Here is a 25,351-nt window from a genome sequence, read left to right on the forward strand (position 1 = left end):
AGTCTTCTTCGTTTTAGCAAGTGTAGTCAATACATGCTTATTCCTAGTTATAGTTGGAGGGGTTATGTGTGCCGGTATGTTTGGGGATGCTTGAGGGTGAGAAGGAGGTAAAGTCAGGCTTAGAGAATGGGGCACCATTATTCACCAGTTCAACACATTGCTGTTTGCTGCCCTTGAGGTTTCTAACATAGCTAAAAAGGCCTTATGGAAGGCTATCTAACTTCAAAATTGGCTTTGCTTGACCTAAATAGCACCCTTAGCTGCCTATTTAATTTGATGAGAGAGGTTTTATTTTTATGGGAATTACCCTTCCTGATTTTTGCCATATTTTTTTCCTTTTGTTGTATATCCTGTCTAATTTTGGGTGCCACCAGGGTGGTTTGTTTTGGGGCCTCGTCCTGTGCTTTCGTCTGATAGGTACAGCAGCCTCTATTTAGCCATTGATGTGGTTGTAGGGTTTCTGTGAGAAATTCATCATGGGCTGCTGTGTTCGTGAGGTTTGAAGGGTCATTGAATTTTGATAAACCATCACTTAATAAAATGTAATTTGCTGTGGACTAGTTCCAAAGTGTTATTTGTTTTAATGGAATTATGGAGTTGATTTTAATTATGAAGGAGACAGCTTTATGGTCGAACCTTACCAGGGTAGACGAGATGTTGAGAGGGTGCATTGTTCTCCTATATTTGTGAGCAAGAGGTTCGATATGTTGGAGCATCTAGTGTGTGTATTCAAGGTCAATGATGTGCATGTTTACAAAGTCCCAGAATCTTTGTGCCTGTAGATTTGAGATCATGTAGAATTCCCAGTAAATAGATGGGCAATTATAGTCTCCCTTGAGTAGGGTGTTAGGTCCAAGTATGCATTTTGAGTAACTTGGGACATAGAAGTTGACCTGTAATTGGCTAGGATATGTAACAGAATTTTGTCTATAGTTATCTGCATGTGCTGGAACTCCAGCACATCATCCTGTCTGACCACCATAGACATATGCTTGTTATTGATATATACTGAAACACATCTATCTTTAGCCCTTGTCTATGCAGCTATTTGTCTAAAAGGGTGGGAGACTCTGAAACTTTGCACTGCAGGGGTACTCTCTGCTGCTTTAGACCATGTATCTGTAACTGTACAGATGTCTATATTATTGAGTGTGAGGGGGCTTGGAGGAAGTGTAATGTTTTATTTAGGGTCCTGGCATTGAGCAGTAAGATCTTGAGGGTCAGCTAAGTAGATTTTGCTGTGTTGCTAGATTTGTCAATTAGGGATTGCCTAGAAAAGGCAGTATGGGTGGATAAAGTTTTAGTGAGTATTCAAAAGCGTAGAAGGGAAGGTACAGGCCATCCATGACAAAGCAATGTGGCATTTTAACCATGTTCTACCAAGATGACAAATATTGGATGCCCTCAGAAAGGAGCTAGTTGTTGAAATAAATAATTTTTCCTCATATTTTGGCATCATCCTCAGTGATGGTAATATGTGCTCAAAGCTAGGCTTATTCCAGCCTGAAATGCATAGTCTGAAAGCTCCATAATGTCTCTCTTCATATAGCCCAGGGAGGTACAGCTCAGGTTATTTACACCTTCATGGACTGTGATGGACTCATACTACTACCTGCGGTGTAATAACTTGAGTATATGTGTGATTTGGCAGATACTGACTCCATATAAGCAATTAAGTTTTCTTCTTCTTCATCCTGATTAGAGGGACAACAGTATATCTTACAATGGAGTCCCCTATGACAGTCCTGGCAAGGGTGTAAGTTTGCCTAAGGAGCTTAATGTTTGGGGCTACAGTAAGGATGACAGTATGTATGGTGTTAGGTGGTGATTTTTTCTGAGTGCCTTTGGGCTTGCTGAAAAATAACTTTGACAGATGGCAGTCTAGGTGATCTTTGTTGTTTAGGAAGTTTGCTTTTAAGTACCTCAGCATACGTTAGTCTACATCGTTGTGTACTTTATGAGGTGTGCGTTATGTGCATGATTTCAATAACCAGATGTTCACTTGTATATGAGAGTTTAGCCTCTTGTGCAATTGTGTAAGCATACCACTCCCATACTTTGTCTGCTTCTTTAAAGATTAAGTGGTTCTTGGTAACCATGAGACAATTGTTACATTGTCTCAAGATGCCCTTTTCCACAAAGCTGGTTACAGAGCAGTTCAGAAACTGCATGTTGCTGTCCAGTCCTTTGATTGGTGAGCTACAAGTGGGGTGGTATATTGGGGTTAGAATACTATTAAGGGTGCATTATTGGGGCAGATTATGCTAGACAGCACTAAATTTTGCTAACTCAGGTTTACAAAATATTGAATTCTAACAATTTTGTAGGTATTTCCACTTAATGCCCAACTAGCTGCTCTAAGCTTGTCATCTAGCAAGGCATTTGTTGTATATTGCTGTTTTTCAGGCAGGGGCAGCTCGTGGCATCGGGCTGCCGGACTGCAGCCCCCTCAAAATAAAAAATAGAAAGAAAAATGAAAAATAAAAAAAAAAATATTTTTTGAAATTCGCGGACTTCGCGCATGAGCAGTAGTCCCGACTACTGTCGGTCTATGCGCATGCTCAAGGCAGTCCGGCAGTCCCCATAGGGGGACACAAGGAGACGTCTGTGCACTTTTACAGTGCACAGACTCGCCAGGATTATGGGTCGCGTCCGGACTGCAAGAGCAGCAGCAGGACTCGGGAAGGAGCATTAGGATCTCGTCGGGCAGGAGCATTAGGATCTCGCGGGTCTTTCAGTATTGCGCGGGAAGGATGTACGTTAGCTGGATATATTCAGGTAAGGTGCTTTTTAATTTACAATGTTTATTTGTGTGTGCATGGTGCTTTTTTCCTTTAATTTACAATGTTTATTTGTGTGTGTATGGTGCATTTTACCTTTATTTAATTGCTTTTTACCTTACTGGAGTTTGTGTATGGTGCTTATGCTTTACTGGAGTTTGTGTATGGTGCTTATGCTTTACTGGAGTTTGTGTATGGTGCTTATGCTTTACTGGGGGGGTGTGAAAATGCCCCAGGTGCTTATGGTGGTGTGGTAGGGAATACCTCAGGCTTGAACCCTGTACCCTGTATGCAGGTGTTAAAGACTTGAGTTCCCTACCCACCACCGTTTGTAAAGAAATTTCAGATTTTTGCCTCATATTCGATCTGATCTGTTCCTCATAATATCTGTGGTTTGTAAATGTTGCAATGCTTGATATTTGATGGTGTAGTAGTAGCATTGTTGCCTCACAGCTGCAGGTTCTTGGACTTGATTCTTGGCTGGGGTTCCTTCTTTGTGGGGTCTGTATCGTCTCCCTGTGTTTGTGTGGGTTTGCTTTTGTGTCCTCCCATGTTACAAAGACATGTCTGCATTATTTCTTCCTGGGCCTCTGCTGAAAATTGTTTATTTGTTCCAAGTCAGACTGTCCTGATTAAAAAATGTTAAATAAAATTGACAGGCATTTGAATTTCAGACTTAAGGGTTTCTGAATGTTTAATTCCTTGCATATTTGATGGTGCAGTGGTAGTATTGTTGCCTCACAGCTATAGGTTTTCTGGTTTGATTCTTGGTTGGGGTGGAGTCTGCATCTCCTCCATGTGTTTGTGTGGATTTGCTCTGGTGCCCTGCCATTTTACAAAGACGTGTCTGCAGTTTTAATCCCTGCTGAAAATTGGTTTTGTTCTGTCCGCAGTAAAATTGACAGGCATTTGAATTTCAGACTTCAGGTTTCTGAATGTTTAATTCCTTGCATAATTGATGGTGCGGTGGTAGTATTGTTGCCTCACAGCTATAGGTTTTTCTGGTTTGATTCTTGGTTGGGGTGGCTTCTGTGTGGAGTCTGCATCTCCTGCCTGTGTTTGTGTGGATTTGCTCTAGTGCCCTGCCATTTTACAAAGGTGTGTCTGCAGTTTTAATCCCTGCGTCTCTGCTGAAAATTGTTTTTGTTCTGTCCGCAGTAAAATTGACCGGCATTTGAATTTCCAACTTCATGTTCTTCAGAATACATAGTAGCACAACCTTTTTTTTAGCAATTTTCGAAGTTTATAAGATGAATATTTTAAATTTGTCCCTATTTTTGGGACTGTATTCCCCCATTATTGGCTTCATCCAGGTTTTTGTGCTAAGGTTGACAGCTATGGCAAGAACTGAATTCACTGAATATGTTTGAGGGCTGTATTCCCTCATTACTGGGTTTGTCCAGGTGTTTTGTACTAAGAGGTTGACAGCTATGGTGAGAACTGAATTCACTAAATGATAGCCATTTAAGTTTCAGTCTTCCTCTCTTTTACAAAGCAGCTGATGTGGCGTAGTGGTATGTTACTCTGACTGTTTTTGCTCAGGGACCTTGGCAGTAAAATATATGGTGGCAACACAACATTTTATTCTAGCAACTTTCCAAGATTATACAAGCAATGTTTAATGTGTCCCTGTTTTTGGGCTTTTGACCCCCCCCCCAATACATTTTGGCTTTTTCCAGTTTTCTTGAGCTGTGAAGTTGAGATGCAGTTGAGTATTGAGTAGATTTTACAAGGAACCGAGAGCTGCAGGGGAATAGAAGTTTAGTGCTTTGCCAAGTTAATACTATAGCACAACAGGCTGTGTACTTGCTTTTGATGCAGAAGGTTGTGGGTTCTACTCCCACAACGGGTAGATGCTGCCGTACTGAGAATGTTCTCTTTGGTGAAGATGCTAACTATGAGTTCGTTATCAGTTTGCCATCCATTTCCTCTTGCAATATTATTACTAGCTTATCATTTTTTAATGTAATATAGGCAATTTATTCCTGAGGGGCAACAGACACTTTATTTTTCGATGAAACCATGAAATATAAAGGTGATTGCTAGCAGCAACCGCTTCATTAGTTACAGATTTCTTTAATGTGGAATTATTTAGATGACTGACTTCAGAGATTGTGCATATTTACTGATAATGGACTGTAGAATTGTGCATATTTACTGATAAAGGTGGACTGTAGAATTGTGCATATTTACTGATAATGGTGGACTGTGGAATTGTGCATATTTACTGATAATGGTGGACTGTGGAATTGTGCATATTTACTAATAATGGTGGACTGTAGAATTGTGTATATTTACTAATAATGGTGGACTGTGGAAGTCTGAGTAGACTTTTTTATGATAAATGTTCTCAACTGGGCAGTTTTGCCATTATGGGTGCATATGGTTTGTTTCATTGCTTACTGGAAAAAATGTTCAAAACAAATTTAAAACACCCTGTAACAAGTGTACTGTATTGTACAAGGAATATAATTTTAGTACAATGAGGAAGGTGTATCAAAGAGCACATGTATGTTTCATATGCAAGGAGCCTATGATTCGAAAACAGCCCAAAATTAATCTTTATCTGCCACTGGCAAAATGTATTTTCTTTGAATGTGGGTTTCAATGCTGTTTCAATGAATGTGAGTTTCAAGGGAAGAGAAGTTTTAATGCTAAGTTTTCATTGTGAGACTGCATTGCTTTGTTTAACAGATGACTTAGTGTTTGTGCTGTAAAATACAAAATAAAACTTTCAAATGAAGTCCAACTCATCATAGAAGTAAAGCAGTATGCACATTAGTGTTTATGGTGAATGGAGTGAAATAGCCAAGTATAATGGTTCATTGGAATGGCTGCAGAGGCTCCATTCTACCATTATTTTGTCAGGGGGGGGAAGGGCAGCAAACTCAGTCAGGCCCAGCTGAACTATACCTCCCAACTGTCCAGATTTTCAAAGAATGAATAGATTTTTGCTTCTTATTTTTGGTTTGTTGTTCATAAAATTTGTAGTTTTAATTCCTAAATGATTTGCCAGAAGTCACTCTAAGTTTCAGACTTCATAACCTTCAAAAAATGCATGTTAAAGTAAGAGCTGTTCTATCAACTGTCTCAATTTATACAAGAGCAATTTTTAGTACTGTTTATATGTGCCCCCAATATATTTGGCCTTGTTCAGATTTACTGCATTAACAGGTTGAGAGGTACATGCAAATAAATTGCTTTATAGAATTAGGCATAGCCAACCTCTCAACTGTCCCCAATTTTTGGCTCAAAATGTTGCTCTTCCCCCTTATAATCCCTCCATAAAATAGCAATTTTGGAAGAAAACATGGAGGGTTTACAATTAAGAAATAACTGTAATAATCAAAGTTATAGATTACTTGAAATGCATGTAGATTCTTTTATATTTTGTCAGCTGCTCAAGGTAGCAGTACTAATATTAAAGTGTCCCTTCTTTGACAGGTAGCAGCTGTATTGTGTGTCTATTTTGTATTTTTGCATCATGTTTTTGTCCATTTTTCATAAAATTGTGTTTTTTGGCAAATTAGTGACATCACTAAAGACTGAAGTTAGAAAATGACAAACATTTGAGTTTCAGATTTTATACCCTTCAGAAAATTCATACTAATGCAAGACCTATTCTATTATCTTTCTAAGTTTATTAGAGCAATATTTAAAAATTGTCCTTATTGTTGGGCCTTTGTCCCACTTCTGTGTATGGCTTTGTCCAGATTTCTTGCTCTTGAGGTTGAGAGGTATGACAAATGTGTCAGGGCCATCACAGTCAGCCAGAGAGATTTTAAATTGTGACATGCTTGTTGCACCCCACTCCCCCATGTAGTGACTCTGGATGTGTCCAAGCAAGGCAAGGAGTAGTTGTATCTACCTTGGATGGGGAGGACACACTGCATAAGTACTACAGTGGCTTTTCATCTGTCCTTGATTTTGCAGAATGGTCTGGTTTCTGTCATATTTTTGTACTGTTGATTTATGCTTATTACTCAAAGTGCCTGTTGCTCTGTGTTTTTAAGTAGCAATGCTTTAATGACCATAAGGTAAGCTTGTCTGAGATCGTAAGATGCAAGTAAGCTTTAATAAGCATACTGTTAAAGAATTGCCAACACTGAAAGCCTTTCTGTTGCTGCCATGCAGAGAATACTTGACTAGATAATGTATAAGCCTTGGGTATTAAAGGACAGGATTCCATTATTTTAAAAAGCTCATTACACTTGTTGGAGACTTCCAGTCATCTCTACAGACTTTACCCATAAACTAAACAGAATGCCAATCATGTGTGGTCCATAACCTGTACAGTAATCCTTTAAGCAATGTATCTTGAGCTTGTTTCTTGTTTGCTTTTCATTTTTTGCTTTTATCATGTTTTCCCCATGAAACAAGTTGTCAGGCAGCAGGTCTTTTTTGGATAAGAAACATTTTTACAAGTGGGGGCATCAGATAGATTTCTACTTTCAGCATGTTACTTGGTACTTTAATAAAGCTGAATATATTATAATTAGGACTGCAGTGCAAGGAGAAGTGGTTTGAGTTGAGTGCTTCTGGTTTTTCTTATACTTGATTTTGACTGGCATTCCAGTAATGTATTTAAAAAGTAATTTATTTTTTCATGCCTCACAACCTTTTGTTTCCATCTAGATATTAAGTAAGCTGTCATGCAGCCAATGCATTGAAATATTTTTATTCTTCTACACTTATTTTTGTCTTGATTGGACTTTCATAATGATGGTTTGCCACCCAGGGCAGCGTATTTAATTAAAGTTAGTTTTTTGTTTTTTTGTGCATAGCTCCTCCCCTTTCTGGTTGACCACACCTCCTCCCCTTGACCCCACCCATTCAGCTGTCTCCTGCAGCCCCCCTGTGATTTGAAGTCACCAGCCGCCACTGTTTTCAGGGCACAGTTTTAGGGATTGTTTTAAAGGAAAATTTGCTTTTTAGGTATTTGCTACTGTTCAGGGCACTACTAACCCATGCAAATCCTCAAAACTGAAAGGAGCAGAGAAAAACAAAATAGAAAACTAACTAATGTGCCCTTTGGGCAATAAAACAACTACGCTATTGCCCTTTTGTATATTTCTCAAGTTAGATTGACCAGGCAAATATCTCCTGTCAAAAGATGAATACACTTGGTTCTCCTAATATAAAACCACAGTAGAAGACAGCCACGAGTGCAATGTTACCACAAACGAATTAAACAGCTAGCTGGAAATCCCTTGCTGATTGAGATTTCAAGACAGTCTTACAGCAGTATCAGAGAGAGGAAGAGTAATTTGTTTTACAAAAAATACAGTGAATACACACATAAAAGCAAGAAATGGTAGTGATCACTCAAAATAACTTAAGTAGGTGCAATTTAGCAATCAAAATAACTTAGCTGTGCGTGGATGAACTAGACACAAGTAAAACACTTTTGGAACACAGGCTATGGTGACAAGCTTTACTGAGTTCTGGGAAAATGAGCAGAAGAGAATATGTAAAGGAGGTTTACTCAAGTGCATTACTGGTTTTCTGAATGGACATTCAGTACCATGGATCTATGGAAAACAATGGGTGGAAGGAGTACTTGCACAACATACAATAACAATGTTCATAGGTTCATAGGTTGGTACTAGGCTATCAGTCCTAGGGCCTATACAAGCCTAGCCATAACAATTCCCTGGCTATTTCTTCCCACATTATTTACTTTCCTGGACCCCTGTCTAGCTGGGTGACTGACGTGATCCCTGGGGTGAATTTCCTTTCTCCTATCCAATTGTCAAGGTTCCTCTTGAAGAGGTCCAAAGAGGCACTCTGCTTGACATGTATGGGCAATCTATTCCAGAGTCTGGGGAGTCTCTGGGTCAGGAACCTATCCCTCCAGCATGTTTTGTTTATTGTGATGACAAGGTTTAGATCCCTGGAGCATGTAGCTCTGAGGGATTGGGATTTCTTTAAGTGTAGCATGTCCAACAGCTCTGGGATTGACATGGCCTTGTATGTTAAGCAGAGATCGCCTCTGAGTAGATGATATGTGACAGAGTATAGCTGGAGTTTTTTAAGGCAGTCAGCATAGGGCATCTGCTTTAGGCCTGTGATTCTTTTAGTGAGGTATTTCTGAGGCCTTTCCAGTTGTTGCAGATGTCTTGAGAGGTACATACCAAATGGGGCATTGTATTCTATAATGGGTCTAATGAGGTTTGAGTACAGTGGGACAATGACCTCCTTTTTTCTGGATGAAAAGCCCTTTGTGATGAGGTGTGCCACATAGAAGGATTTCCTGACTGTTGTGGCGATGTGGTTATTGAAGGTGAGACCACTGTCCACCTGTGTCCCTAAGTCTCTTATCACACTTTCTGTGTTTAGTGTACTGCCACCTATATGGTAATTCATGGATACATGTTTTTTCCCAAAGGGGATAACAATACATTTCTCGGCATTGAGCTTGAGCCCATGGCTCTGGCACCAAGCATCTGTTTCTGTAAGGCCCTTTTGTAGAGTATCCACATCATTTGGGGATTCAATAATGGCTCCCAGTTTGCAGTCATCTCAAACTTTGTTAGCCAGAGTCCCTTAGTGTTGACCTGTACTTCAGAGAAGTAGATGCCAAACAAGAGCGGCCTCAGGACTGAACCCTGAGGTACTCCACTTGTCACTTGTCTGGAGCAGGATTTGGAGTCGGCTACTTTTACAGTGTGGGTTCTATCAGTAAGCCATTTAACAACCCATTGGGTGACATAGTGATTAATGCCCAACTTAGTAAGTTTATCTATGATTCCAGAGTGGGGGATGGTGTCAAAGGCCTTAGCAAGGTCTAGATAGGCTGTGTGGACCACCTTACCCTTGTCCATGGCTCTGGAGACTGATTCAAAGAAGTCAATCAGGTTCAGGAGACAAGATCGGCCATTCACAAACCCAAACTGGGTGGGGTCCAGTGTTTGAAGGTTGCCAATGTTTTTGTTTATAAGTTCCATGATAATACGCTCCATGGCCTTGCAGATAAGGCTTGTCAGACTGATGAGATGGTAGTTTCCGGGATCCAAGGTGGATCCCCCCTTGTGGATTGGGATAACTGTAGCTCTGCGCCACTCAGTGGGCATGAAACCTGAGGTGAGGCTATGATTAAACATGATACTTAGGTTGGGTGCCAGTTCATATTGTAGTTCATGTAGTACACAGCCCGGGATGTCATCTGGTCCCATGGATGCTGTATTCTTGGCTTTAGAGAGTGCGTTTTGTATCTGTGTGGCCATTATTACTGGAATTTGGCAATCTTCCGGTATTGAGATGGGCCATTTAGGGGGTGAGAGGGGGGTGAAGTTGGCACTGAATCGATCTGCCAGGATATTGGCAATATCCTTCGGATCAGTATATTTAATGCCATTCTGTTTTAGCTCAGATCTGCTCTGAGCATTGCCATTTAGATTCTTGACATAGTTATAGAATGCTTTGTGGTTGTCTTTGGAATCTTTGGCAATTTTATTTTCGTAACTAGCTTTGAAGGATTTTATGAGGCATCTCAGTTTCTTACTGAGGCTAGTAAGGGAGTTTTTTGCATCCTGGGATTTTCCTCTTTTCTGCAAAAGTTTCTTCCTTTTGTTGTAAAGTTTGTTTATGGCAGGGGACCACCAGATTGGCTTCCTTTTTTGGATGAGAGCATTTTGGTTCTATTTGGGATGGCAAGATTCATGCATGAGTGGATGTGCTCGTACAGTGCCTTAGTGTAGGATTCAGCAGTTGAACTTTCAGTTCCCGTCTGCATGGGTGTCATGAAGTTTGTCACTTCTGACTTGAGTAGCATGAAGTTGGCTTTGGAGAAGTTTTTATGGTGGTTTCTTTACTGGGGGTGGGATGTGGATGTTAAGGGTGATTAGCTTATGGTCAGACCTGACTAACGAGGGGGTGACCATAGGTATGGAGCATTGATTTCCCATGTTGGTAATGACCAGGTCTAGGATATTGGAGCCCCTGGTGGGACTATGGATTAGTTGATCCAGGGCGTTGGAATTTATGAATTCCAAGAACCATTGCGCAAAGGTGTTGGGACATGAGTAGTTTTCCCAGTTAATGGCAGGGTAGTTAAAATCACCCAGTATTAGGGTGTTTGGTTCTATCTTAATATTTTCCAGTATGTTTAGAAAGGTGTAGTGAGAATCTTGGGGTATGGTGGGGGATCTGTAGCAAGCTACAATTTGGATTGCAGTCATACCTAGTGTTAGTTGCACTTGGAGAATTTCAGACACATTGTGTTGGCCAACTAGTCTGGTGGTGTGAATATCCTTGGTGAATATTGACACTCCTCCACCTTTAGTGTTTCGGTCCTGGTTTGGTGGCCGAAAAGTGTGGTAAGAGTTGTAGCCTGGTATTGCAGGGGTGCTCTCTGGAACCTTGAACCAGGTCTCAGTTGAAGGGAGAGACTTTGCAAGTCAGATTACAATGGGGGGCAGAGGCACAGTCCTATAACACTTTAGGAGAGGGTGGGATGGTTGGGGAAAAATCAAGGAGGAAGCAGGCTAGCTAGAGAGGGATGCAATTAGATAAACCCAATATTGGAGTTCTTTCAGAAACTTTGGCTTAATATGTTAGTGGGGCATAGTGTAGACACAGAATGCAACTTTAAGTAGGTAAATGATAAGTAGAATATAAAATCACTGAAGCACAAACTGGAGTAGAGACAGTTTTCTCACTATTGACCTTCTAGTACAGTTTAAGGCACCAGACTATGCAGAAATTTACCAGTGCACTGTTTATGGGAAAAATGTAGCAATGCATGATTAAGTCTGAAATCTGGCAGTAGTATTAGTACACAGTCCTGCCACAACTGTGAATTAAGCTGCAAAACTATGGCCAAGTAGGGTTTAAAATACAAACAGAATTCCTAAGTTCTTCCCTGCTACAAATATCAAGCCATCTGACTTTTCTTATTTTTGACTTAGACATCTCCTCTGAGTAGTGTGTGGTTCAGCTCTTTCCAAGTTGATATCTAATTCTTTTCTGAGTATAATATTAAAATCAGCCAGCTCTGTGGCAGAGATGTTAAAGCTGTGACTATGACCGAGATTTTCCTGGCTCAGTTAGGAGTCCAGGTGCTAGAGGAGCTGGCCAGGGAGATAAATGGCCAAGTATGCATTGTTGGCTTGCTCTGTCTGGGTAGAGTTCTTGGCAGCATATGCTCACAGTGCAGACTCTGTAATGAAGATCTAGTACAATCTGGGGAATCAGTGAAGAAGCTTGCTTTTAAGGTGCAACAGATTATGGTGATGGATATTCAATGAAATATTCAATGAAATAGAAGGCATGTACTTACAGGCACTGTCTCCATGCCATGCTTTAGGCCTCATAGCAAGTATGCCCTATAGCTCTCAATTTCTTTACTCAAGAGTCAGGGACAAAGGTAAACATAATGGAGAAGGCAAAGGTACAAAGTTGAGACAATTTTAGTATAGTAATCTTATTCACTTAAAAGTTAATATTAAAACAGTTTTTTATCAATAATGAAAAATAAGAAGTACAAAACTCTAATGTCTGGCATTACTTACTAGCAAATGTCGCAAGTTTATGGTCTATCTTAAATGGGTTAGTGAGAGTAGGGAAATAGTACAAGCCTTAGCTTAGTTATTTATAGAAAATAAAAAAAATGCAGAGGACATTGCCAAAATAATAAAATCAGGGACAGTCATCAAAAGTATAAATACCTTGTTCAAAGGGAAACTGTAGATGTAAGTAAAAAAAAACTTACTCAAGGTTGATGGCACCTTAAATGGAGCACCCACTGACTGTTATAGGGGGTGTCAGGTGGAATGAGGTGAAAAAATGAAAAAAAAGTATGGGTCAATAAAATAACCTCCTACAGTTCCTTCTGTCATCCCTAAGTTTACTCCTCTCATATGACCAAAAATTCCCTGACAAAATTCACGCTAGTCATAGGGCATATGTATTACTTATTCTTCAGGAGTGCTCTCTTCTGTAAGCTCCCATCATGTACTAGTTTCTGTCAACACTACATTTTTATGATTTCTGAAGTAAAAATGTAACCCCTATCTTCACATCTCCACTTACTCTCCTGGTTTGCATTATATCCCAAAACATCTCTCCCTATTTTAGCACCACATTCCCCTTCAGCTTCATATCCCTCAAAAGAGCATTGAGATGCTTGATTTCAGGATTACTAAATGTTCAACACTTCACTGTCACCCATAGACCTTTGTGTCTCCATGTATAAATCAATCCACAATACCAGATGAGGGTCCTTCTTATTAGGTTCTCTCTATTTTGGACATGTATATTATGACTGCAACCCAGAACGAAATAGACTAAGACATACTTACCTTCAACTAAGTGAGAGTATCTCCATGATCTTTCAAACCCAATAGTTTAGATAGGTTTAACGTGGCATATGGCATAGTGTTCTTCATATCCTACTTTATGTCATATTTTGACTCTATTCTGCATTCATATAGCAAAAAACGTACATTTATTATTTTGCACTTAACTTCTCTCGCTACCTAAATCAGTTTTGAGTGGTTCCTCTAATTTTTCTTTATTTTACAGTGTTTGCTTTGTATCTAAAGTTACAGCAGTCAGTTGAAGGTATTTCATTGTTTGTGTTGCACTTTAAGTAGGTTATGTGCTGTGCCTAGATATTTAAATTAGTTTTAGGAAGATCCATCATTTCTTTTCTGCATGTTTGCTGTTTTTGCTCTGAATTTGAAGCTGCAGCTATTATTTGACTTGTTATTGCAGTTTGCAATGATTTTCAGTTGAATTGGTTTCTTTGCTGTAAAGTTTATTCATCAATGTAGCTGTATTTTTGTTGTGTTTTAGTGCCTTTTTAAGCTCACAGCCAGCTCTGACCAGATATTTGAATCATGTATAGATTGTAGTGATTAGACATGGTGACAGCTGATGTGATTGCTGCAGTTCTGAGAAGACAGTTTTAACTGTGTTTTATTAGCTATTTTATTTTATTTGTTTGCTTTATAGTGCATGAACGCTCAGCCATTGTTGTCTCATTCTAAGACTTTTAGAAGATGAAGCTCAAGTGCACAAGTTAAAACCATAGTGACATTTAACTACATTGTGCATCCAGGAAAGAACATTTATTTCACAGCACTTAAAGTTGTTCAGGATTTAAATCAGTTTTGAGTGGTTCATGATAATTTTTTCTATATTGTATATATTTTCTCTGAATATGAAGCTAATGCTGGTAATTAAAGGTGTTTTACGGTTCACACTGTTTTTCAGGTGAGTTCTGTGTTGTGCCAAGCCATTCAAATCAGTTTTTAGTTGGGTTCTCTCATTTTTTAATTTTACTGTTTCTTTTTTCTCTGAATGTGAGGCTAACGGTATTAATTGAATTGGTTTTACAGTTTGTATTTTTTAAATGGTTTATGTGCTGTTAAGTGGATTAGTCATTGATGCAGCATTTATTTGCTGTGTTTTGCTCACTTTTCAAATTTCCACTAAACAGGCAGTTTTGGTCAGGTGTGTGAGTCATCAAAAACTTTTGGTGCTTAAACCCAGTGAGAGTTGATGTAATTGCCATGGTTCTGGGAGCTGCTCTTAGTTCCGTGGGTGTGCAACATGCACTCAGTGGTGCAGGCACTTTCAGTTTAACTGTACCTAATATAATCTAAGTCATCCAAAGCCAGTCATTAATTAGATTCCTGCTAAGTATATGTAGTGGAATAACACGCAGAGCCATCCACTTAATGCCATAAAAGTAGTTCACAGCAACAACTTGTTGCACTTCATTGGGCAACTTAGACCACAGTTGTTACTAAAAACTAAACACTACTGTTTGGAAAGTCTCATGAGCTGTGCTAACACAGTCACATATATACCCAAATTGTGTTTTACCTATATAGGCATACATTTATAATTACACTACCCATCCCTAATTGATATATAAGCAGACTTTAAATCTCTCTTGTTTAAACCCTGCACCCTTCTGTAAATCAACCGATCATTTCTTCTGTAAATAAACCAATCATTTCTTCTGTAAATCAACTGATCATTTCTTCTGTAAATCAACCGATCATTTCTTCAGTCTGGGCAATATATAAGGTACTTCTGCTTGTTTCCTTTTTGTTGCCTGCCTCATAGCATTAGTCATCCTAAAGCAGTGTAGCAACTGCCTTATGCTCACAGATAATGAACTCCTATCAAATGGAAATAACTGTTTGTGAATGGTGCACATTTTTAATTCATATGGAGGCCTCATTCCCACAGAAAAAGACTAACACACCACACGGTATGTACCCATCTCTGAGACATAATGGAATGTCGTTTGATAATGCTGCAAACAAATCCTTACCTAAACTCCCTAGACCCAAGTGGATTAAATATGAACAAAAATTAAAATTAAATATTACAGTACATAATATATCACCTTTAATAAAGAACAACCATAAAACTATTCCTGTACACTAGACAGCTCAACAAACCAAAATGCTTTAGTGATTGGTGGCTCCATTGCAGGATGCAGATATAACTATGACGTGGTATTTGTGCATGGAGTAGTGAATGATGTGGCATAAAAAAAAACATGAGGGAGATGTAGAAAGACACATCTGACCTCTCCTTCCATGTCATCAATGCAGGCAAGATTCTGACAGTGAGTAGAAGCCTCCCTTCACCATGAATGATGTCTAGGTACAAATAAATAATGATTGGCTTCAGCATTTGGCTATAAAGTTGGTGTCATTTTCTGGAACTGCAGCATGTGTCACCATGGAATGAAATGCTTGACAATCTAACTTGTTTTGCAAGTTTTTGGTCTGCACCACTCTTTAATAGACTTCAGCATACTGGCTAAAGCCTCTGCTGCCCATACTTCCTCTTTTAGGTTAAGTTCAGTTAATGAACATTCCAAAGTATCAAACATATCACATGCTAGAAGTCTGAAAAACATGCAACCTGACCTTAAGGCACATGCATTTGACCCCTGAAAGATAACTCACACTAACTCTGCTTCTGCCAGGACTGGTGAGTAAGGAATCTTTTTGTCTCACTACAGAGTCATCATTCACTATACGTGAAATCATGGAACCCTTTTTACATTCCTAGAAAACATACCCTCCATACCTGGTTTTGGTGTCTACCATGTCTTTAGAACTAATGGTAACTGTTGAGGTATGTCCATATTTGCTAGAGACAATATCACCTCCAGACTGACTCTCAAAGACCCATAAATTGAACTTACTGAACTTCAAACCACATTAAGCAAAATCAACTATCAGTAAATCGCCTTTTACATGACCCCTTCAATGACCACAGAATTCCATATCAGGTTGCTAAATATCAAGGATGAACTCCCCATAAATAAGAACTCCATAATTTTGGAGACTTTAGCTACACTTTAAATGACTGCAATACCTATACTACAAATGTAAGATGTAATTAGAAGTTTTTAGACCATAAATTTCAAAATATGACTCCTGTTATTCTTCTCCAATTAACTATACCTCCCTGGATTTAGATGTGGGTGAGTGAGCTGTCTTGGATGCTATTTTCTGAACTTTGATACCTGAAAGTGAAACAAAGAATCAGCAAAAGCATTGTGCTTACCAGGAGTATATACTGAAGTAGATGAAAAATGTATATACAAACTAAGTAAAACTAAATAAAACATGCAACCTTAAACAGAATTAAACCAAAAAGATTTACAGGATTTTTGGTTAAGACCTTTCTACAGCCTCATTATCTGATCTGAAAATGACTTTCTTAGTCTTAAGTTGTTCCTGCTATGCAAGTGCCAGTATGCAAACAGGCATAATCTCTAAAAATGTAATGTATTTTTTTTTTTCTAAGACTGAGGCTAGGGGGTGAAAACCATTGCCATACCAAAACCTCCTTCTACATTCATAAAAAGCTGCAGAGATTTACTGGACACCCAGACATCTTGCCCAAATGAACTACCATTAAATTCCAGTAGAAAATTAGACCATATTCCTATGTCAGTTCTTACACTCCTATTGATATGGCCTTTATGGTACTTTTTAGGACCACCACATAGTCAGTTGGCAATTGAGAAAATAAATATCCTGCTTGGCATAATGGCTGTGCAAGCAAAAATAAGCCATCCTACAAACTCCACAGCTTGAGCAATTTACACTTTTTAGTAGATAAGAAATACTGCAAATAGCAGGAGACTTTGACTAACTTGCTGTGTGACGAATGAAATGAGGACATTGATGCATTTATTTCAGTCCCTAAAGGGGTGATTATTTTTATAGGCTTTTCAATCTTGTTTGAGCAAATGGACCACTCGGGTCTTTACAAAGATTGGGAAATGACTAGAAAATCCCCTTTACACCTTATTCTCCAAATATGAAGAAATCATCTAAATAGTGAATCCCAACCTACACTGGGAACCTTCACTTCCAGCACCATAAAAATGCTAAACTGAAAGAAGGAGCAAGTCACAAAGCAGTTCGTGGGCATGACTATGTCAAAAAAGCTCTTATCGTCAAATTGTATGCCAGATAAATACCAGTTTTGTGGGAAAACAGGAAAGAACCTAAATGCAGCTTCTATATCTAGTTTGGAAAACCATGGATCTTTGAATTTATGAATGACTTATATAGCATAATCCAACAAGGAATATTGGACTTTGGTGTCTTCCTTGTGAATGCCTTCATTAACTGAGGTGTATTTTGGGAAGCATAGGTGCTATATTAACCCATATTCTTTCTCTTTTTTCTTGGGCACCAGCCCAAGATAAGACGCATTGAATGATTCAAAAGGGGAAATCCAAACAGACCAAATATCCTGACTTTAACAAAAGGGGAAATCAGGAACAGACCAATTATCCTGACTTTAAGAAGTAAAGTTTTAAGAAGTAAACTTTAAACCATGTGTTCCTTACCTCTCTCTGATTTCGAATTCTTACAAACATATAAAATTAGCATGAATGTTAGAAACCCTCTAACAGCTCGAGCACATCTTATTTGTCAGGGCAATGTAGGAGTAAGCATGCTTAAACTTCCACATTTATAAGTGAATTATTCCAAACTGGCTTATGTGAATATATAAAAGCATTAGTTTTTTTAAACCCCAAAAGGAATTTATTTTATATATTTTTAATTTTTTTAACCGGGGAAAAGCACCAATTCCATTGGACCTATTTCAGTCCCATTCCAGGATAAACACATATATACATGACAATCATACCTCTTAACCTTGCAGAACAAGAAATATGGACAAAGACATAAATAATGGGGGGACAAAGGCCCCAAAATAGGGATAATGTTAAAATATTACTCTTACAAACTTACAAGGTGGAATAACACGTTTTACATTAACATGGATTTTCTGATGGGAATGAATGTGAAACTCAAATGTTTTTCATTATTTAATACTTCAATCCTCAATGATTTGCAAGTGATTTGCCAGAAAACCAAAGTTTTATGAGAAACATACCAAAAATATGAGGCAAAAATCTGGACATTCTGTGAAAATTTGAACAGTTGAGATGTATGAATATACAGAGTGAATGACAAAATGCAATACATGCATTTATTATATAACAATTCAATATTATAGCTGACTTGGGGACATAAAAGGAATAGATACATGACACTATATACAAAGCAACTTATAAAACATTATATATGCATGCATTATTTACAGAGTGGAAAGCAGAGTCAGCATGCTGAAAGAATTACAATCAGAAATACTATCAGAGCAAGATATGTAGAGGAAAGAGTGGAAAGAAGAGGTCAAGTTATATGACAAGAGAGATAGGAGTTGCATTTTTCTGTATTCTTGACATGTCATTTTGTTTCTAATCAGAAAATTAGGTAAGAGGGGGCGTGGCCAAGGATGAACACAGGATAGCAGCAGATTTCTTCAGCTCCACCAATTTCATTACACTGACAGGAATTAATTACTTAAAAAATTAATTTTTGAAGTAATTTTCTTTCTAAATATGTTTGTTTTATATAGTTCTTGAACTATATTTAAAAAAGAAAGGAAATCTTAACAATATTCCTGTCAGAAATCACTTTGGAAATTTTCCTGTCAGTTTATCAGTCTGAAATGAGTTCCAGTAAGACAAATTCTCAAGACTCCAGCATCAAGAAAGAACTTCAGTCTCTGATAATTATAATCCAGCAACTTACTGCTAAGATGGATAAAATGGATACTAAAATAGACACCTTCATAAAAACTACAAAACAAATAGACTTGTTACATATAGACCTGCAACAACAGAAGATCCAGATGACAGGCATAGAAGAAGCTGTGAATGACATGGAAAATAGAATACAAGAAGAGGAAATCAACATTGAGTTTCTGCTGAAACAAAATACACATTTACAAACAAAGCTGGATGACCTGGAAAATAGATCTAGGCTAATAACATTAGGATTTATGGACTGCCAGAAAATATCGAAGGTAACAATATTACTTCTTTTTTAACAACATGGCTCCCTAAAACTTTAGACTTACCAGAAGCATTCTCTTTTGGTATCGAAAGAGCACATAGATATATAGCTAATACTAACTCTAACAAAAACTATCCTAGATCAGTTATAGTTAGATTTCTATCATCTTTTGATAAAGAGATGGTTCTTAAATCTGCTTGGGCTAAAGCTCCTGTTAAGATTAATGAGACAACTGTGCGTTTTGACAATGACTATTCTTCCATGGTAATAGCTAAAAGAAAAGTTTTTCTGCCACTAATAACGGAGCTTAAAAAGCACAGTTTAAAACATACCTTCTGTTTCCTGCCAAGCTTAAAATCTTCCTTCCTGATGGTCCTAAAATTTTCGATGACTTAGACTCTGCCTTACTGTTTATCAAAAAATAAGATTTTGGATAAAATAGAAGAAATGGAATGGGCTAGTCCTTCATTAAAGAGACTGGCAACTGAAACTTCGTGGAAGACTTCAGAGAAGAAGAAGAGACTAAAAACAAATGATCTGTTCTATGTTTTTTTCTCTCATCATTTTATTTCATTATTAATCTTTTTAAATATAGTTCCTGCATTTCCAAGAAGCAACACATATTTTGAAAAAGATTTAATCAAAGTTATTCTCTGTGTGCAAAGAAATGTTTTGTTTCATAACTAGTCAAAATATCTGGAGATTTAATGGCAAGTTGTGATTCAACTTGTTTCTCTTTCTGAAAAGGAGAAGTAAGGTCAGTAATTTGTTAATTTTTTTTCTTTATCTTTTTTTTTCTTCTCCTTTTCTTCTTTTCTTTGTTTAAAAAATGACATTCTATTTAGATCATGTAGTGGGTAAAGGGTGGGGGAGGGCAGGGAGAGAAGAGTAATGAAAATATGATTAATAGAATAATAACATATTTATTCCTTGTAAAAAGTTTATATGTTCTTCAAATGCTATTCCTAATTATACTTTCTTGATTACACTGCTTATGCTTGTTTGTAAATAATCTGTCATGCTTTAACTAATAATAATTAGAACTAAATAATAGTAAATAATATGTTTTATTTTTAACTCTATTAATATAAACAGTAAGTAATATTCCATTGTATATACTTCTTATAGCTTTCTCTTACATTTTTTTTATTTCTGTCTTTCACCCTTTTACTTTCTACTCTCTTTTTCTTTTCTTTATTAATATATAGAAATGCTTTTGATCATACAGACACAGTGAATAATAAGATTTGCATAAAAATTGAGTTGGGACAAAAATATTGAGTTTTATTACTTATTAATAATTTTGGGCTTAATTTCACTTACATAGAGGCTGTAATAACCTGTAAAATACATTGTGAAGGTTTTGTCATGTTTAGATGCATTTACACTGCTAAATGAATGTTTGTCACTAGTTTTTAATAAGTTTCCCACCAAAATGTTAAGAGAGACAATCTGGGATGTGGGCTGTCTCATGCACAGTGTCCATGAGCTACTTCAAAAGCTTCAACTCTCAGAATTCTCACAGAGAAGCTGAAAGCAGCTAGTCTCACCTTTGACCTAGATATCATACTGACACATCACAGATTCAGTAATGACACTCTACCAGGAAATAGAAATGATACAAATGTTACTATGTGAAGGAAAATGAACTCTTTAACATCTAAATGTGAGTTATTTTATATAATTACTTAAATATCTATGTTATAATTCATAAAATATGTCAGTTATAATGAGTTTAAATGATACAGTTTCTTGTAGTAAGTAAATGTCTTATTTTAGAAGGCATAGAAAATGAAACATTTATTCAAGTGTTTTTGAAAATCTACTTAACAGCAGCTTAATAATCTGTGTTAAAAATGTATGTTCCAAACATATACATTACTATAACTCATTTAATTCATCTGATTGACAAGCATAAATAATTTTATAACTCTATACTGGAAGAAATTGTCATGTGATATATTTTAAAGCAGTAGTATAGCATGGTTGTAAAATCTGGTTACTAAAATGTGTTTGCTGTGCATTATTTTGTATAAAGCAGACAGATTTATTGTAGGGACAGCAAGTAAGATGGTGCTCAGTAAGGACACAACTCAGTGAGATCATATATATATATATGTGTGTGTGTGTGTGTGTGTGTGTGTGTGTGTGTGTGTGTGTGTGTGTGTGTGTGTGTGTGTGTGTGTGTGTGTGTGTGTGTGTGTGTGTGTGTGTGTGTGTGTGTGTGTGTGTATGTGTGTGTGTGTGTGTTTGTGTGTGTGTATGCATATGTATATATGTATATGTGTATGGGTGTGTGTGTGTATGTGTGTGTGTGTGTATGTGTATATATATATATATATATATATATATATATATATATATATATATGTGTGTGTGTGTGTGTGTGTGTGTGTGTGTGTGTGTGTGTGTGTGTGTGTGTGTGTGTGTGTGTGTGTGTGTGTGTGTGTGTGTGTGTGAGTGTGTGTGTATATGTATATATGTATATAAGTGTTTCTGAGAATCTGCATAACTATGCAGTATGATTTATAACAATTTCTATGAATACAATATTTTATTCTATTGACAATAATGAGTTTGAGTAAATGCTCATATACAAGCAATTCAAGGTATTTTTGGAAGCTGTTAATTGCGTTTACATGACAGAAAATAGATGCATCTTAATATATGTAATGTCTGAATCATATTAGCCAAAGTTTTTGATTTAAATGAATGTTAGAACTTATTTTTCTCTCCTCTTGATTTCTAACATCAAGATTATTTGAATGCTATTTGAATACAAGTGTTTTATATTACATGGATGTATATAGTAGTATGAACAGTTTTTTTTTAAAAAAAGGTTTATTTTAGTTTATATGATGCTGTTTTACCAAATGTGTAGTCTTGTCTTGCTAGATAATTGAATTGAAAACTGTTAACCTCAGCTAAATATAACTAGTATTAAATTGATAAGGTGGTAGCTGAGGTACTGCTGCTTAGGGTAGGGGGTTAACTTGAGTGGTAAATACTACTCTAAGTTGGAGTTTATAACTCCAGGCTGGATGCAAGGTTTAATTGTTATTTGTATATAGTTTTGACATCCACAATATATTTTGTACATTCATTGTCACTACAAACAAAATTGAATCCTATACGAAATCCCATAAGAGATTCAATAAATACAGCTATATTTAAAGGTACACCTAAAGGAGGAGATGTAACATTACTTATCTTGTTATTTGTTATTTTGATCATAAGATTCTTAAGTTTTAAAAATGCTAAATGACATCTTTAAAAGGAATTTCTTTAAACATTAATGGATTGAATAATCCATGTAAAAGGGCAAGCCTAATAAGATACATTAATTTACATAAGGCCAACTTAGTCTTCCTGCAAGAAACCCATCTCTTGAAAAAAGATATTGATAAACTAGCCACAAACAAATATACAGTATTGGTTAGTTCAGAGCACACCCAGAAAGAAAGAGGAGTGGCTATTTTATGGAATAAAAGTATGCCCATTCCTAAAACCATTAAGTCTTATCAGGATGACAAAGGAATGTTTTGTATGGTTACAATACAAATTAATGGGAAGACTTACACTTTAATTAATGTATATTGGATACCTGGAATTGGTATTAATACAGTGAAACATCATCTTGATAAGATCATATCATTCTCTATAGGAGATATTATTTTAGCTGGTGACTTTAATTGTATACTACATGAAAGTGATACTACCACTATAGGAAAAGAAGAATTACATCTAATGCAAAACATTTAAATGATTTTGCTAATTCTTATCATTTGAATGATATTAATAATCAGATAGATTCAAAATCATTACCATACACCTTTTTTTCTAACAGATACAAAACTTATTCAAAAATAGATAGGGTCTTTATTTCTAACCAGATGGTAACAGATTTAATTAATTCCAAAATCATTTCATGTCCTATATCTGAGCATAATTCAATTGTTTTTGAATTCATGATAAAAAATACTCATAATGTTCAGATCAAAAGGATACCAGCATACTTAACTCAACTAAAAGACTATAAAGAATATATACTTTCAGAAGTAAAACATTTTTTAGACATAAATAATACTCCTGAAGTCTCCATTGTTTATGTTTGGGATGCCTTAAAATCATATCTATATGGACAAAGTATCAGATGGTATAATAATAAAAGGAAATCTTGGGATAAGGAATTGTTAGATAGTCAAAGTAAATTAGACTCTTATAAACATAATAATAAAGAAAATATTATGGACAAGACAGTTATTGAAGAAATAAACAAACTAAATGAGAAATACAAAGAAATTTTAACTCATAAAGTTAAAATAACTTTAGAGAAATACAAGTTTTTGCCTTATTCAATAAGCCCCAAATACTTACATAGACTTAAAAATAAAACAAAAAGGTTGAATAAACAAAACCATATCAAAAAAATCTTTTCTCTAAGGAAAAAGAAGAATGTTTCTAGTATACCTGACATACTAGATGAATTTAGAAATCACTTTCACAAAATTAACCATAATAACATTAACATGGAACCTAAAGATAAAATAAAGGAGTTTATAACCACAAACATGAATAAAAAGCTTAATAAACAACAGATTAAACTATTGGACAAAAGTATTTCATATACAGAGGTTATTACACAAATAAATAAGCTTAAATCAAACAAAGCACCGGGTAATGATGGTATTATACCAGAGATATATAAAATCCTTTCTAAAAGTACATATTCATTAATACATAAGGTTTTTATTTTGGCCCAAACTGAGTTAATAACCCCCTATCTTGGCAATATACATTTATTTTGCCAATTTTAAAACCTAATAAAGATCCAACTAGATGTTCTTCATATCGGCCCATCTCATTACTTAATGTTGATTATAAAATGTTTATGAGTATCTTTGCTGATAGATTGAAGACAATCATTCCGGCATTATAGATATAGATCAGACAGGCTTCATTGTAAATAGAAATACTTTTGATAATATAAGAAGAACTTTAACATTAATAGATTTTGCAAATAGGAAAAGAAAGATTTAACACTTATTAGTCTTGATATAAGTTCAGCATTTGATTCAGTAAGTTGGGACTATCTGTTTACCTTAATGAAGTGCACAAACTTCTCAGACGCATTTGTAAATCTAATTGAGCATTTATACAAAGGAACGTTGGCTTATATTAAGGTAGGAACATATGTTTCACAAAAAATACCCATTCTTAAAGGTACAAAACAAGGATGTCCACTTTCTCCACTATTATTCACTTTAGTAATGGAGCCTTGGGCTAATTTGATCAGAAACAGTACTGACATAGAGGGTTTTGAAATAGATGAAAATACAACATCCAAAATTCAACTTTTTGCAGATGATGTTCTAATTACATCAGCAGGATCTAATTCTTCTATGCAGTCTCTATTTGATAACATGATGAATTCTAAAAGTATTTCTGGTTTAATATTCAATGAAGAAAAAACTAAAACACTACCTATATATACACGAAAAAATATTCTCATTAGTGATTTTACTAAATATGCACCCAATTCAGGTCAGATAACTTATTTAGGTATAATACTATCTAAATATATTAAATCTATTATATATAATAATTATAATACCTGTTTTCTTAATATACAAAATCTTTTTAATACCTGGAATAATATGTTTTTTACTATGGAGGAGAGACTTACAATTATTAAAATGATAATATTCCCCAAGATTTTATACTTAATACAATCAGTAATACTTCCACCTACAAAAATAATTATCAAGAAACTGAATACACTAATGTTAAATTTCCTATGGGCACCTAATAGACCTAGGATTGCATTAAAGAAACATACTAATAGCTGGTCTCAAGGGGTATTTCTTTTCCAGACTTTAATTTATGTACTATCTCTTCTATTGTAAAAGTTATTACTTTATTAATAGATCAGTCATATGTCAAAATGGAAAGATTATTGGGAGCTAATTAGTATGCACTTCATGAAAATCTCCTTAACACATAAAAATATGATTGTAAATAACTCCATGTTATGGTTACTAAAGGAATTTTGTACTTCACCTATTACACCTAAACATATGGTTTGTTACCCATTAAATATTATTATTAGTTATCGTAACTTTATATTCATGCACCCTAAGTATAGGAATGGAATTTTATTGTATTCCCTATAATGTATACTCAGGGTATGCTTTTGTCATCTACTTCTGA

Source organism: Protopterus annectens, chromosome 2.part0, assembly GCF_019279795.1.
Source record: "Protopterus annectens isolate FY-2018-M chromosome 2.part0, PAN1.0, whole genome shotgun sequence".
Lineage (NCBI taxonomy): Eukaryota > Metazoa > Chordata > Ceratodontiformes > Protopteridae > Protopterus > Protopterus annectens.